This window comes from Prinia subflava, chromosome 3 (genome assembly GCF_021018805.1).
Source record: "Prinia subflava isolate CZ2003 ecotype Zambia chromosome 3, Cam_Psub_1.2, whole genome shotgun sequence".
NCBI classification, from domain to species: Eukaryota; Metazoa; Chordata; class Aves; order Passeriformes; family Cisticolidae; genus Prinia; species Prinia subflava.
In genome coordinates, this window is record NC_086249.1 from 91,330,467 (window position 1) to 91,343,579 (window position 13,113).

Genomic DNA, 13,113 nt, shown 5'->3' on the forward strand with positions numbered 1-13,113 from the left:
ACAATTTGTGCTTTAGTAACTCATTTCATGTAACCTAAGACCTTATACTTGATCAGGGATGTTGTAGTGAATCTTTAATGTGTTCTGCACATGGATTTTTCTGAATTGCCATTTCTATTTGATTTTACTTTACAATGCGCGATGTTGAATGCTTGTCAAGGCAGACTCACAGGACTGGAATTCTGTGTCTAGTTTGGAAGTGAAAACAATATTGTTGAGATATTTTGCCTGTGGTAAGACTTTAAGTATTGTGACAAATCTTAAAAGAGTAACAAATGCAGGTAAAGTTGTAGGAACAAGGTTGAAAAAAGTATACTTTTTTCCTCATGCTTTTCCTTCCTCTTGATTATCAAAGCTCTTTTTTTGAAGAGGAGATTACATGCACTTCCAAAAGCAGCATTGTCCTAATTGATCTGGGTGCCATATCACTCATTTGACCAGCATCCTGACATATTCTCCAGTCAACAGCCTCTCTGCAACATCATTGCCCCTGCACAGAAGGGAGCCTAGTGTGGGTAGCATGGGCTGTACTGTAAGGAACCAAAGGGAGTGCTCTCAGTTCTTATTCAGATACTCAAACATTTTTATTTGCCTGAATGGCCATTGCTGCTGTCAAGATATGTGTAAAATAGTAAATATTCTTAACTAAACAAATGTTCTTATTAAAATAGCAATAAACACATATCATTTAGAAACTAAAATTGATGGCAGACACTACGGCAGCCACGGAGAAATCCACATAAAATACACAGCCAGGATGACTACAATGAGCCAGGACAAGGGTCTTGATCTAGTCCTTACTGTCATTCTAGTGAATGAACAGGGAAGCATTCTGTGGTTAAACATAATGGGTGATGAATGGATGTTACACTGCCTTCAAAAAACATTCCACGTGGCAAAAGTCACCCAACATGATCCAGTGCCACCTCCTCTAAACTGGTTGTTCTACTACTAAAGGTCCTACCCACTTAGACTGGGTAAAGACATTAAAGTACTTTAAAACCACTGTGGCTTTTATAATTTACTGCAGCCACTGTCCTTTTTTGATGTTTCCCCTCTCATAGCTCATCCTCACTCAACATCATCTGCAGGTCATTGTTTCTCTTCCTGCTAAATGTGAAGAGCAAGAGACTACACAAAATTTACTGGAAACCGTGATATCACTAATTTAATATAGAAGACACTGAGATGCATTATGAGCATATCCTCCTCTAAAAAGGACATAATTGGGACCCAGATTCATTCCCTCTGACTATTGATGCTGAGTTTATCACTGAGATGTCCAAACTAGGAAGACAGTACATCTATAAACCAGGGGCAGATAAAGACAATTTTAGAGCACAATTCTGGTCTTAGCAAGATGAATAACTCCTTGTAGCATGACATTCAGTAAAGAGCAAGAGTTCTAGATACCTTTCTTATAATCACAGTTAGGGAAATATAGTATGTTATGGTCAGCCTATCCCCCAAAATGTGCTTTTTCTGCAGCCTCTCTTCCTACTCCTTACCCTACTTGCCCTCAGTGGCCTCTTCCCACAGGGAAGAGTCTGTGTTGGGGTGGGAGAGACATCCTGCATGTTCTTGGTTACAATGTAAGATGTGCCCAAAGTCTGTATTTTGTCACCATCTTCAGGAGCTGTTGGAACCAGGTGGGGCAGTGTTTCCCTTGCCCCTCCCTCTGGACTATCTCCTGTTCATGGGCCATACAGGCCCTGCCCATGACTCACAGGTAACTCCCTCTGGAGCTCTCTCTGTTCAATGGGCAATCAAGGACCCACTGCAGGACTCATGGAATGAGATCAGCCCATTGGGAGATGCTCTGCCCAGGGGAGGAGCCAAGCATTCCCACCTGGATATAACCTGGGATTTGGGACAGCACAGGAGCCCTTACCCACTGGATTCACAGAGGAAGACTAGACCTTTTCTTGATGATCGTCTCTACTCCAACAGAGCCACATCTGTCACTCCAGGAGGACTTATTTTGGACTGTTTCCAACACCCTGACCAACAGGGTATCAGGTTTGTATTCTGACTTTGTCAGTGGTTCTTTGTACTACTGCATTTATTTTTATTTTTACCTTTTTGTTGTTTGTTTCTTCTCTCTCTATTAAATTGTATTTCTGACTTGAAGTCTCACTGGTCTTGCTTTCAAACCAGTACACTGCAGTACACCAAAAATTTACTGTCATCTGCTGGAAAATAGATCTGTGCAGAAGAAATGAGAACTTTAACAACTTTTACAGATCTGGTCTGATGCCCTGCACTCATGATGTAGCTTTTTTATTGCCAAAAGCTTTTTTATTGTCTATTTTACTTGCTAACTTCTAGGCTATTTTTCTTTGAGCAATAAATATTCTATAGTTGTTTTAAACCTCTTTTCTAACAAAAAAAGAGTAAAATCTCCTGAGCCCTCTTGTTCTCGGAACAGTATTATACTGGATTAAACATTTCAGCAGGCATTTTGACACATCTGTGCAAATGTCAATAAAACCAGAGAAATAAAGGCCAAAAAGAGATGCTTTTGAAAATTGGAACACTTGGCAATAGTTCAAACATGAGTTTAGGTGGGGTTTGTGCCTGCATTTGGATTTTTCGGGGGGTAGGGGAAGGCTTGGACACATCCATGTATAATATTTGGGATGCCTGTTTAATTATGCTGTATTAATCCCATTTGGTGTCATCAGTCATACTCTACCGCCTGTCCCAGACTGTTCAGAAACCTCTAATGAAAAATATGTATAGGAAAATATATATTTGCTCTAGATGCTGAAGCAAATGAGACAAGCCAAATATTCATTTCTGAAGTAGCTTAACTTTTCAATGCAGTATCTCATGTCTGATATGTGGTGTGTACACACATGGCTCAAACAATTGTACCTGTGTCAAGTTTTCTGATATTAGTTGTCAGCACTGTATACCTGATACTGTGTATGGGGACAAAATACATGTCAGAGAATGAACTTGAGAGTAATATGAGTAGCTGTCTCTCAAAAGCAAATGCAAGTGCCTGCCTATTATATATCTAACATCTCAAAACACTTCAAAATACTTTCAACAAGATATGTGCAAAGCACTCAGTAAAGTGGTGAGCTTCACTGTGTCCCTCTGACATTTTTATCTCTGACTATACACAGACACAGGTGTCAGCCATTAATGTGAGAATTAATGAGCTCCCATCACCTCTTTTCTACAAGTTGTGAACTTCACTTTCATTGTAGTTTAAATTTCACCTGAAAGTCTTAATTGAATTTATAAGCAATGTTGGCCAGACTATATCTGAAAATTAATACCTGAAAAAAACCTCTTCAGGTTTCTAGAAAATGGGAATAAGTTTGCAAATTTTGCCACTACTCTATTGTCGCTTATTCATTCCGGTGCTCCTTTTCAGGCTGCTACCTACTAAGGGCATCTTAAGCTCAGTTATTTGACTTCAAGCAATTCATTGCCATGGAAACAGTAAGACATAGCTTTGGGCATCTTCTGGGCCAAATTTAAGGTGAAAGTCTCAGTGAGAAAACTGTGAGACAGACAAGTTTCAAATCAAGGCCAAAGTATCACAGCTTGACAAAGGACTTTAGACAGATCTGGCTGGACTTGTCTCTCCTGATAAGCAGAGACTTCTAACTCATGGGGGAGTTGGGATCAACATGGATAGAGCAGACAAAAACACCCACGGGACCTCATAAAGACGATCTTAAAAGAGACAATATGCCAAAGCATATCCATACTGATGTAAGCAGGAATGTGGAGTGGAATGATATTTGTTTGCATGTATACAGTATTTCATTGGTGTACTTATTATGTAGATATTATTTCCATTATTCATTGCATTGACTTTTCTGTTATTCCCTCCAATATTACTGATAACAGCAATAATTAATCCAATATTTTTCCTACTAAAGAAACCCAAAAAATATTATCTTAACAGACTTGCTTTCTCAATAAATAAGATATCTAGCTTAATGTAGTTAGAGCCTCCTGAAATGCTGCTACATTTCAGTACATGTATGAGGGAACAGGGAATGCACCCAAGCTGACTTGAGCAGAGGGAACCATAAGTCTAGTTGAGAAGTTTTTTGTGCACTACCAAAACTCTTTTAACACTGTCTAGTTTCTGCACCTGCAGGAAATACTGTGTCATCTGCCAAAACCCAAATTTCAAGGATTAGCTAATAACATTTTCTTTGAAAAAGAGAGCTGATTCTTAACCAGTATCATGAGCCTTTGAAGTCTCCGTAATCTATTTTCCCTGGTTGCTTTTAATGAGCCTTTGAATGTTACTCTGAAATTTCTTTTTTTTTTTTTTTAATTTGGTGGGGGGAGGGAATATGCACTCACTTTCCTCCAAAGAATTTAAAAAATTCATTACTGCAAATAACTTTCACAGTGCCAGAACTCTAAGTTACATGGTATCCTTTGAGTGCATCTATGGTAAATAAATCACAGCTTTGCTGGATTCTCCATCCAAGAGGTTAATGAGATGTAGAAGAAAATCCCAATTAACTCATATCTAAGTCTGAGTCTCTTTTCTCTTCATGTAGGCCAGCTATCAGTGGAGTTTCTTCTGATTCTCTTTGGTATCTTTACTATTCTCTGCACTACTCTAAATGACTACATATATGCCTGTGCTATGGTTTCAACTGTGTTTACCAAATTAGCACAGCTAATGCTAAACTAGTTAGCTTTGGAAGGTGTAACAGTAAGCAGTGGCAGCAGGGAATTCAGATGTGACTTTCATGTTTGACTTTTACAGTGGGTTTTACAGCTAAACTGTGGTTGATACTAAACTAGCAAGTTCTCTGATCTCCACTGCCATGCCTCAGTCCTTGCTCTGAGTACATAGCCTGGCTTTTCCAGCCCGAGTGTTTTATTGAGGTTGCCTTATTTGCCTTGATAGCTCCTTTGATTCCAGGGAATATGTACCTGAGTCTCTCCAACAACCAGACACAACTTCCCCAAAGCTGGACAGCTGCTTCTCACGCTGGCTTGCAGCCCACTGCCAGGAATAGAGCTGTAGACACGTGCTACAGTTGTGCTGGCACAGCTGTGCACATCTTCCCAAGGCATGGAGAGCTCCCTCCCCTACGAGACACATCCCAGCTGAGGCTACCAGGGTGGCAGGGGGAGAAGGCGTTGGTGGGGGGTCTCAGCCTCATGAATCGAGGCTGCATTCCTACACTGGGGCTGTGGACTTGACTCCACTCTTGTGCTCTTGAGAGCTAACCCTCCCTCCGCAGGCTGCTGTGCCTGGCAGCCCCAGCCTCCCTCCCCACTTCTGTGTGACCACAACCACAGACTCTCTGTTGACGCCTCCAGAGAGGAGAGAACAGGCCCCAGCCTGTGCAACTTCTTCATTAGCGCTGCTTGAAGCCATAATTAGATAATATGAGAGGGTTTTCCTCTTGCCAGCAGACAGACTTAATGTACAAAATCTGAAGTAATAATTTTCAGCATATTGCAACTCAACTATAAACAGGATAGGGCTGGGGTTTTTTTCTGTACACAAGGAAGAAAGCGCATTAGACAGAAAACAGAAAGAGTTGATATAAAGGTGGGCAATTGTGTAGTAGCTCTGTTTATCCTTAAAATAAATTCAGACTCTAATGACGTTCCATCATTTAACATTTCTGTATCTCTTTTTAAAACCCCAAAGACATTCTTTTCTCCACCATATTTTTCTGGTTTAAGAGCAGATGACTAATTATGTTTCTATAAACTTTGCCTTCCTTTGAAATAGTAATCACTTACTTCGTCAGACTTTTCCTATTATCGTGCATTTTCAGAGCACTTCGAGTACTACTTGTTGTAAAACAAAACAGGAAGCTAATTTGACCAGCCATGATGAGACCACAAGTGGTCTCCAACTAAAAATTATTTATGTCAGATGAAGATTCTTCTTAAAAGCTGGGCTACTGCCTGTACTTCCAGCACTAGTTCTGCTACATGGAAGAACTATTCAGTCTGCTCAAGAGTATGAGCCAACCTTCGCTGCTTTATGGCAAGATTTAAAATATTAATGTTTAGGGTGCCTTTCCCTTCTGCTGGTAGAGGGCTGGAAGTGCCGCCAAGCCACCAAGCATAAAACTTCTCCTCTTGCCTCCACTGTGGACAAAGAGGTGGAAGAAGGAATTAGCCCACCTACAAAGTAATTATATATCTTTTGTTATTTTGATTTCTTTCAAAATCAAAGAGTTACTCCTGGCAGAGAAAATTTATTCATAATGGAAATCATACAGCTGGAAAGAGTACGTGCAGGGTAGCATGAGCTTTTGCATTTACTTACCCCAGTGGTATTCAATCATAATTTTCTCCCTTTTTTTTGAGATTTTCAACTCTTGGAGCACAGGTTTTCCAATAAATTAAAATTCTGACACACTGAGCTGGAACATTGCCTGTACACTATAGGCTAGAGCTTGCAATACCCTAATGCACTCTGCCTCATGAGATTGGAAACTCATCAGTTTGATAAAACCAACCCGAGTCACTCGTGCTCTTCCTCTGCTGGCATCCACCTCAGCAAGCCCAAGGCAAGAGCTTGGCTAAGCCCCTGGGGGAATGGCTGGCACGAGCCCTGCTAGGAAACCTGTGATGCAGTCTGAGCCTCCCCTGTGGGCACTGCAAAGTGAGGGAGCTCAGCGTGCTCCGCTGTCCAAGCAGCACCCAGGGCCCAGGGAGCTGAGGTCATGCCACAACACAGAAAGGTACAGGCAAACACCCACTCAACCCAACTAAAGTTCCTTGCCCCGGGAGAAGCAACAGAAAGTGCGGAGGCATCGACCTGATCTAGCCTTTCCCAGAGTATCTCCATTTTCAGCTCTTCATCATGAGCATAAGGGGAAGTGACATTTCACTGCCCTTGACTTGGTGACATGAACCACAAGCTGGAATGGCTCCATAATACAGAAACTTGAAATTACTTTCACATTTGGACCGTATGACGGAGAGTTAGGACATGTTCAGCATGCAAAATGAACATGCCAAATTATTTTGGAATGTGTAAAAATCTGTGTTGTTAATACTGGATAAAAGCTCATCTGTGGATGATGGGGTTTTCACATTCTGTTCCCAATAAATCTTCTTTTCTCTACACTAGTATACTCCCACTGTTCTGATACAGGCAAAATGTCAGCTGAGGTCATATGAGTCCTGAATCAAGACAGCAGACTTGGCTTGATGTGCACAAACTGGCTGATGCCAGCAGGCAAAATTAAAGACAACAGTGAAAATATCACAACGTAGGTTAAACCCCCACTGCTATCAAATCAAGTGCAATTAAGAAGTCAGAGTAGAGGGTGGATGGAGCTCACACTGGAAGTAAAACATCTTTTCCTTTTCTGTTTCACTAGAAGGGATTATATTTATTTGTAAAGGACACAGTTTATTATTGTCTGCTTCTCCTTTTACTGTGTTTTATTAAGATACAATCCCCTGTGTTAATTTTTGGTCATTGTGAATGTTCCTGCTTGGGACTGTAGAGACTGAATTAAGCAGTTCTCTGCACAGGCTGGAGTCAGGTGTCACAGCACTCCAGCTAAGGTTGCTGTTGCCTCAACAGAGCTTTCCTACATCGAACAGAGCCTGACTTTAGTTTGAGAGCTTTGTCTTCTGAAGAAGCACCCACCTGCCCTTTCCTAACACTGAGTGGCACAGCCCCCATGGCAGAACCTCATTTCCCTGAAATCCAGCTTGGAGCTGGATGCTGCTCCAGTACTGCAGTTACTCTGCTGGGTTGTGTTCTGCTATGGAGTCTAGGAAAGACATTCCAGCTGTCCTCTACACAACTTCTTTCTTCTGAGATGACAAAATGAGCACCAGTATTCTCTAGGATAAAGGTGGGGGTGCTTATACCTGTCATACTAGAGCCGTTGGAAATGTTTAATGTGTTTTAGGGGACCCTAAAATTTGCCAGCAATACTCAGCATCATTTTGATTTGGTCTTGGATTTATTGCACATTCTTAACCATTATTATTTTTAAAGGCTTTAATGGCTTTGTTTTTTTCTTCCTTGGCATGTTCTTGTACTAGCAGTCAATGGGATATATGAATGTGAAACTAATATAGATATCAAAGGAAATTACAGCATTTGCTGTAATCAGGGGGGTGCTCCATCGAGGATTTTTTTTCCGACTAGCAATACCAGGTAGTAATGATGGAAAACATTGAGTAGGTATGCACTTAGCTTGAACTTGATAGAAAGATTAGGAAGTTCCCCTATTAAAAGAGACATTTCTTGCTAATAAAATTCAATTAGCATGTCAGTCCTGACTTCAGGCACATTTTAAAGGAAGTGTCAATTTAATAATCACTCTTCAGTTTGAAATGTCATCCCTACTCTGATTACAAGTAAACTTTATAACTACCATAATTAGGACACTTTGGAGAAAGGAAGTCAGTTTGAATGTATTCAATTCTGTCTTGCAGCACCATGTGGAGTCCAGTAATTCCTTTTGCTGCAGGTACAAGGACTCCTGCAGGCCCTGTATTTTCCCCACTTAAACCAATGACTAAATCAGTGGGCTCATAGTTCAAGGGTGAAAAGGTTTATGGCAATACAAATATTAACAGCTACCAGAAAGAGCAGTAGTGGGCTGGATCAGTGTAAGATGGTGACAGCACACGAGTGCCTGGGGAAATGCAGTTGGACAGGAGAGAGATTAATGCAGAGAAACACTCACCATTCTAATGCCTGTATGTGTCCTCAGCAAGAGGTGTGAGAAAGATTAGGAAACAGCTCTACTGAGGACAGTAAAATTCTTCTTCTCAAAGAAGATGGAAAAAATAAGGAAAAAGGGTGCCCTGGCCCAGAGAACAAGAGAAAATTCAGACTGCACAGCTTTAGTGGTGATGGCAAAGTGGCAACAACAAGGATTTTGTGAATATTGCGAGAGAAAAAAGGATGAACAGGGAATACTCCTACCTATAGAACACCAATATCTAGTCATATTCATATACAACTCCTTGAAGAGATTTGTAGTCTCTTGTATGCTGCATACATTTGTGTAGCTGTTTGTGCCAACAAAGTTTTAGGAAAACAGGAACCAAATGTAAGATGTGTGTCTCAGTACATCAGCAGTGTGGCCTTCACTGAAGGAGAAAATAATCTCTGTGTCCTGGACATACCATCAAAATTTGAATTACCAGCCTTTTGCCTTATTACATCACTCAAAATTAGGGATCCTCTTCAGGAAAGGTATTTCCCAGTAAAATCTTAATGTCCCATGTTTTGGAAATGATTTTAACTTTTACCTGCTGAAATAAACTGGCAGAACTGAGAGTCCTAAATGAGCAGACCCAAACTCACAGGGAACTGCCCCGACTACTACTTTCCTGCCTTATGGACTTTTACATTTAACCTTATTGTGGCCTTACTGTGATCAAGGAATGTCACTGTTGGGTCTAAGTACAGAATAGCAGCTGAAGGGACTTTCTAAAAAAGGATAATTTTGTTATCCTAAGTGTGTACAGGTTTGGGAATGCTTTGTCTGTGGCATCTTTGCTGAGAATAAATAAGTGATATATTTAGGGGGGGCTAGCATGAGCGATGACAAATTCTACATTATGGCCAAAAGGCCACAACTTCATTAATATGATGCCTAAAGGCACCTTCCTGACAGCTGTGGAAAGAGGAGGAAATGACAATAGCCTACAGCACTCATCAGCCTCTCCTCCCTTTCTGGCACTGCAGAACGAGAGACACTGCAGCAGGCCAGGGCAGCCCTGCCAAACCGGGTGAGATTGCCTAATCCTACCTCCCTGCTTCCTGTAGCTCCCTGCAGCAGGAAACCAGATCCCTTCTTATCTGCCAACGGCTCTGCCCTCTGTCTCCATGGGCTGGAATATTCCCTAGCTGGTGTTGCTGTAAAGTCACACCTCAGCCAGCCTACCAGCAGCCAACGTGAGCCAAGGAATGGGCACAGCAGCAGGAATGGGGTGGGAAGCTGCACAACAGCTCCTGTGGGCCATGACCAGGTGCCTGCTACCACCAGCAGCACCAGGGAGAGATCAAGCAGGACCTTTCCTTTACTCTGTTAGCCCACTCTTCCACTCCCACACTGTGTGTGTCTTGGAAGAATATTACTGCCTTTCACTGACATGGGTGAAAGCCAATGCCATCCACAGCAGCATCCCAACCTAAATGTATAGCAACTAACACAGTGAATACAGATCATGCACATGCAAGAAAGCAGTACAGTTCAACATGATATTTTTCCTGTCATAAATAAATACACAAGGAATCGTTTCACCTATTTATCTCTGTTCATGACTCATATTCTTTCTGACATGTCTCAGTCTCCAAGGTCAGCAAGTGCTTCTTGAAATCTAGTGATGCGGCTGGTTGGTCCAGGCTGATATGTTCATAAATTAAATACTCTGGATCTTTAGGTTTAACTCCAGCCAACAGAAGCCTCTAGTTAGTGCAGAAGGATTGGCACCTCTGAGGGGCACTTCAGAATTCAGATAATGTTCAAAATCCCCCATGGAAGATTTTTTTCCTCTCCTTTTGCTATAAGAGACTCCCAAGAGCCACTGGGTGAGACCGGGGTTAACCTTTGGGTTTGATCCCCTCTTGCTACATCTGCTCTTGAACACACACCAAGAGCAATCCCAGGAGCAACTGAGAAGCTATGGGATTTGGATCTGCACCACACAATATTACTGATACAAAACACGTAACAAGTGCACCACTGGGGCAACCTGACTCCCCAGTGCCTGCAAAGACAGGAGCTGTGTTCTGACCAGAGGAAAGTGACACAGTATCTCCACCCGCCTGGTAGAAAGTGCCCCTCACCCAAGCTGCACGTAGAGTCTGTTCTGCTTGCAATGAAGAACTAAGAAAAGTGCAACATCTAGACTTGTGGAGGGAAGGACAGTAATGCTGCAAAAAACCTCCAAAATGAAAATATGCTCCCGATGGTGGAGATGGACAGACTTGGCAGAACCTTCCTCCTTCAAACAAGTTCATTCCTGTGTGGTTTTGCTGTGTGTCCTGTACTCAAATCACACAGTTGTCATGGGACTAGTAGGGTCCCTAAGGTAAACTCTACCTTTCCAAGCATGGGATGAAAAGAGAGACCATGGAGTTTGTGTAAATGAGAAGTATTAATAACAGACTGGGAAAAGTAAATGAAGAGGAAGCAGTGGCTTCTGGTAGCTTTGCTGAGGTTGAGTTGGGATATACTGCCAGAACCAAGGTGCTCTTTTCAAGGGAAGGAAAAGAGCTTCACAGCTCTTGTCCTGTCTGAGCTGGTCAGAGTAGGTGCAATTGGGAGACTGTGGTAAGTTGCAATCTAAAATTCTACCCCTTGCAGCTTTTACCTGTTACCTATGGCTCAATTCACTGGCTTATCATATTCCTGAGAGAGAGGCCAAGTGACTGCTAGAGCTGATTTCCTCAGAGGTATCTCCTGCCCCTGCCTGGTGAATGCTATACTGCTGTTTTTTGGTCCTTTTCTTGTGATCCCACATCAGTTTGGGTGGCTGCTGCTCTTTCTGAAGCATTAAACTTAACAGTTCCCCCCTGCTTTATGAATCTCAAGTGAAATACTAAAATATGTTTCAGTGGCTTATACATAACTTATCATGACTCCCCCAGGTAGGAGGAGGAGTACAGTCCATGCTCCATCACAAGAGCTGAAAGCCTCCCAGCTGCAGAGGAAACTCAGCAATGTGGGGTACAAATACCCCAGGATTTTAGTAGTGGCTTATCTTGGTCCAAGAAATAGTTTTAGTACTATTTGAACAGTGCCCCTGGACCTCTGACAGCTCCCAAGTCCCTGCTTGCTCCCACTGGGTCACACCTGAAGCCCCCCAGGAAATGTGGGGAATTGGTGCTGAGACTGGGACAAGCTCTGTGCCTTTCTCCCCGCCCAAGCGTAGGGCTGGAACCTATTTCAAGCCAAGTCAGAAACCTGAGCTGAAGACCCGAGCTGACTTTGTGTCACGGTGTGCTCCTCTTTCCAGAGGCAAGGCGTGAAGGCACATGAATGGTTCATGCTAAAAGCCAGCAGTAAAGCCAGCAAAGTTCATCAGCTCAGGCTCTGATTTCTGTGAAAGCAGCTGTATCCTCCCTCTGGACCTGAGCCTGTCCCAGAAGCAGGCTGTTCCCTCTGCAGAATGTAGGGTTTGTGTATCACCAGGCTGGCAGTGGTGCTCTCTGCAGCTCAGGCTATTTGACCAGAGGTAATTAAAAGCTGCCTCTATGTGGTCATGTAATGACAGACTGTACTACAACACTCAAGTGCAAGGATGACAAGTTAAGGTCAAGTGGGCAAACAAGCTGCCGTTTCCAAACTGTGGAATGCCTGCATTTGCATCTGCCTGGATCTCCTTTTACAGTGCCTCTTTCAGTGCTATTTACCACCAATAATTTAGTTTGTCTTCGGATTTCACGCCTGCCTGTTCACCTTTCCGAAGTGTATGTACTCCAGCTGGGCTGTGTTGCGTCAGAAGCAGCGCTCCTTGTCTGACGGGCACCCAGCCGTCCCTGACACCTCCTAAGAAGCCGGTGCCCAGGTGCACGCACCTGTGTTCAGGGAGTGCAACACCCTCCCCGGTGCCCCAGGAGGTGACACCGGCGGGCGGGCCCCACCCTCCCGCAGCAGGCGGGCCTTGCTGAGTTGGGTTCCCTTCTGCCCCTCGAAACAGCTTCTCTTTCTTCCGCGCACCTGAGCAGTGCTCCCGCCGGAAAGGAGACGGGCCGGGCCGAGGAGGCAGAGGCTGCCCGGAGCAGCGCTCCCCGCCCGGCAGGGGCCGCCGGTGCCGCCGGTGCCCCCGCCGCCCGCGCACCGGGGCCGCGGCCGCCGCGCCCGCCCCGCAGCGCCTCCCCGCGGCGGCGGGGGCTCGGCACCGCCCCGGCCCCCGCCCGCCCCCGCCCCGCCGCTCTCCCGGGCGGGAGGCTCGGCGGCTCGCTCCTCCTCGCGGCCGCGGGATTCCTGTCTCCGGGTTTTCGGGCCGCCCCTTCACACCCGCCGCCGGAGCGGGACGGCGTGAGAGCGAGCGAGCGAGCGGGCGAGGCGGCGCGGATGCGCCCCGGCTCCCCGCGGCGGCAGCGGCGGATGCTCGGCGGCCGCCCCGCAGCGCAGGAGCCCCGCGCAGGGAGCCAGGAGGCGATGA

The 13,113-nt window shown here is 44.3% G+C and overlaps 1 long non-coding RNA gene across 1 annotated transcript in view; it reads left to right on the forward strand.

Moving 5' to 3' along the window:
- Positions 1-2,130, forward strand: part of LOC134548282 (uncharacterized) — a 60,919-nt gene extending 58,789 nt beyond the window's left edge. The window contains exon 3 of the long non-coding RNA XR_010079736.1: positions 1,634-2,130. This is a non-coding gene — a long non-coding RNA (uncharacterized LOC134548282). The remainder of the gene's footprint in view (positions 1-1,633) is intronic.
- Positions 2,131-13,113: the final 10,983 nt, after the last annotated feature.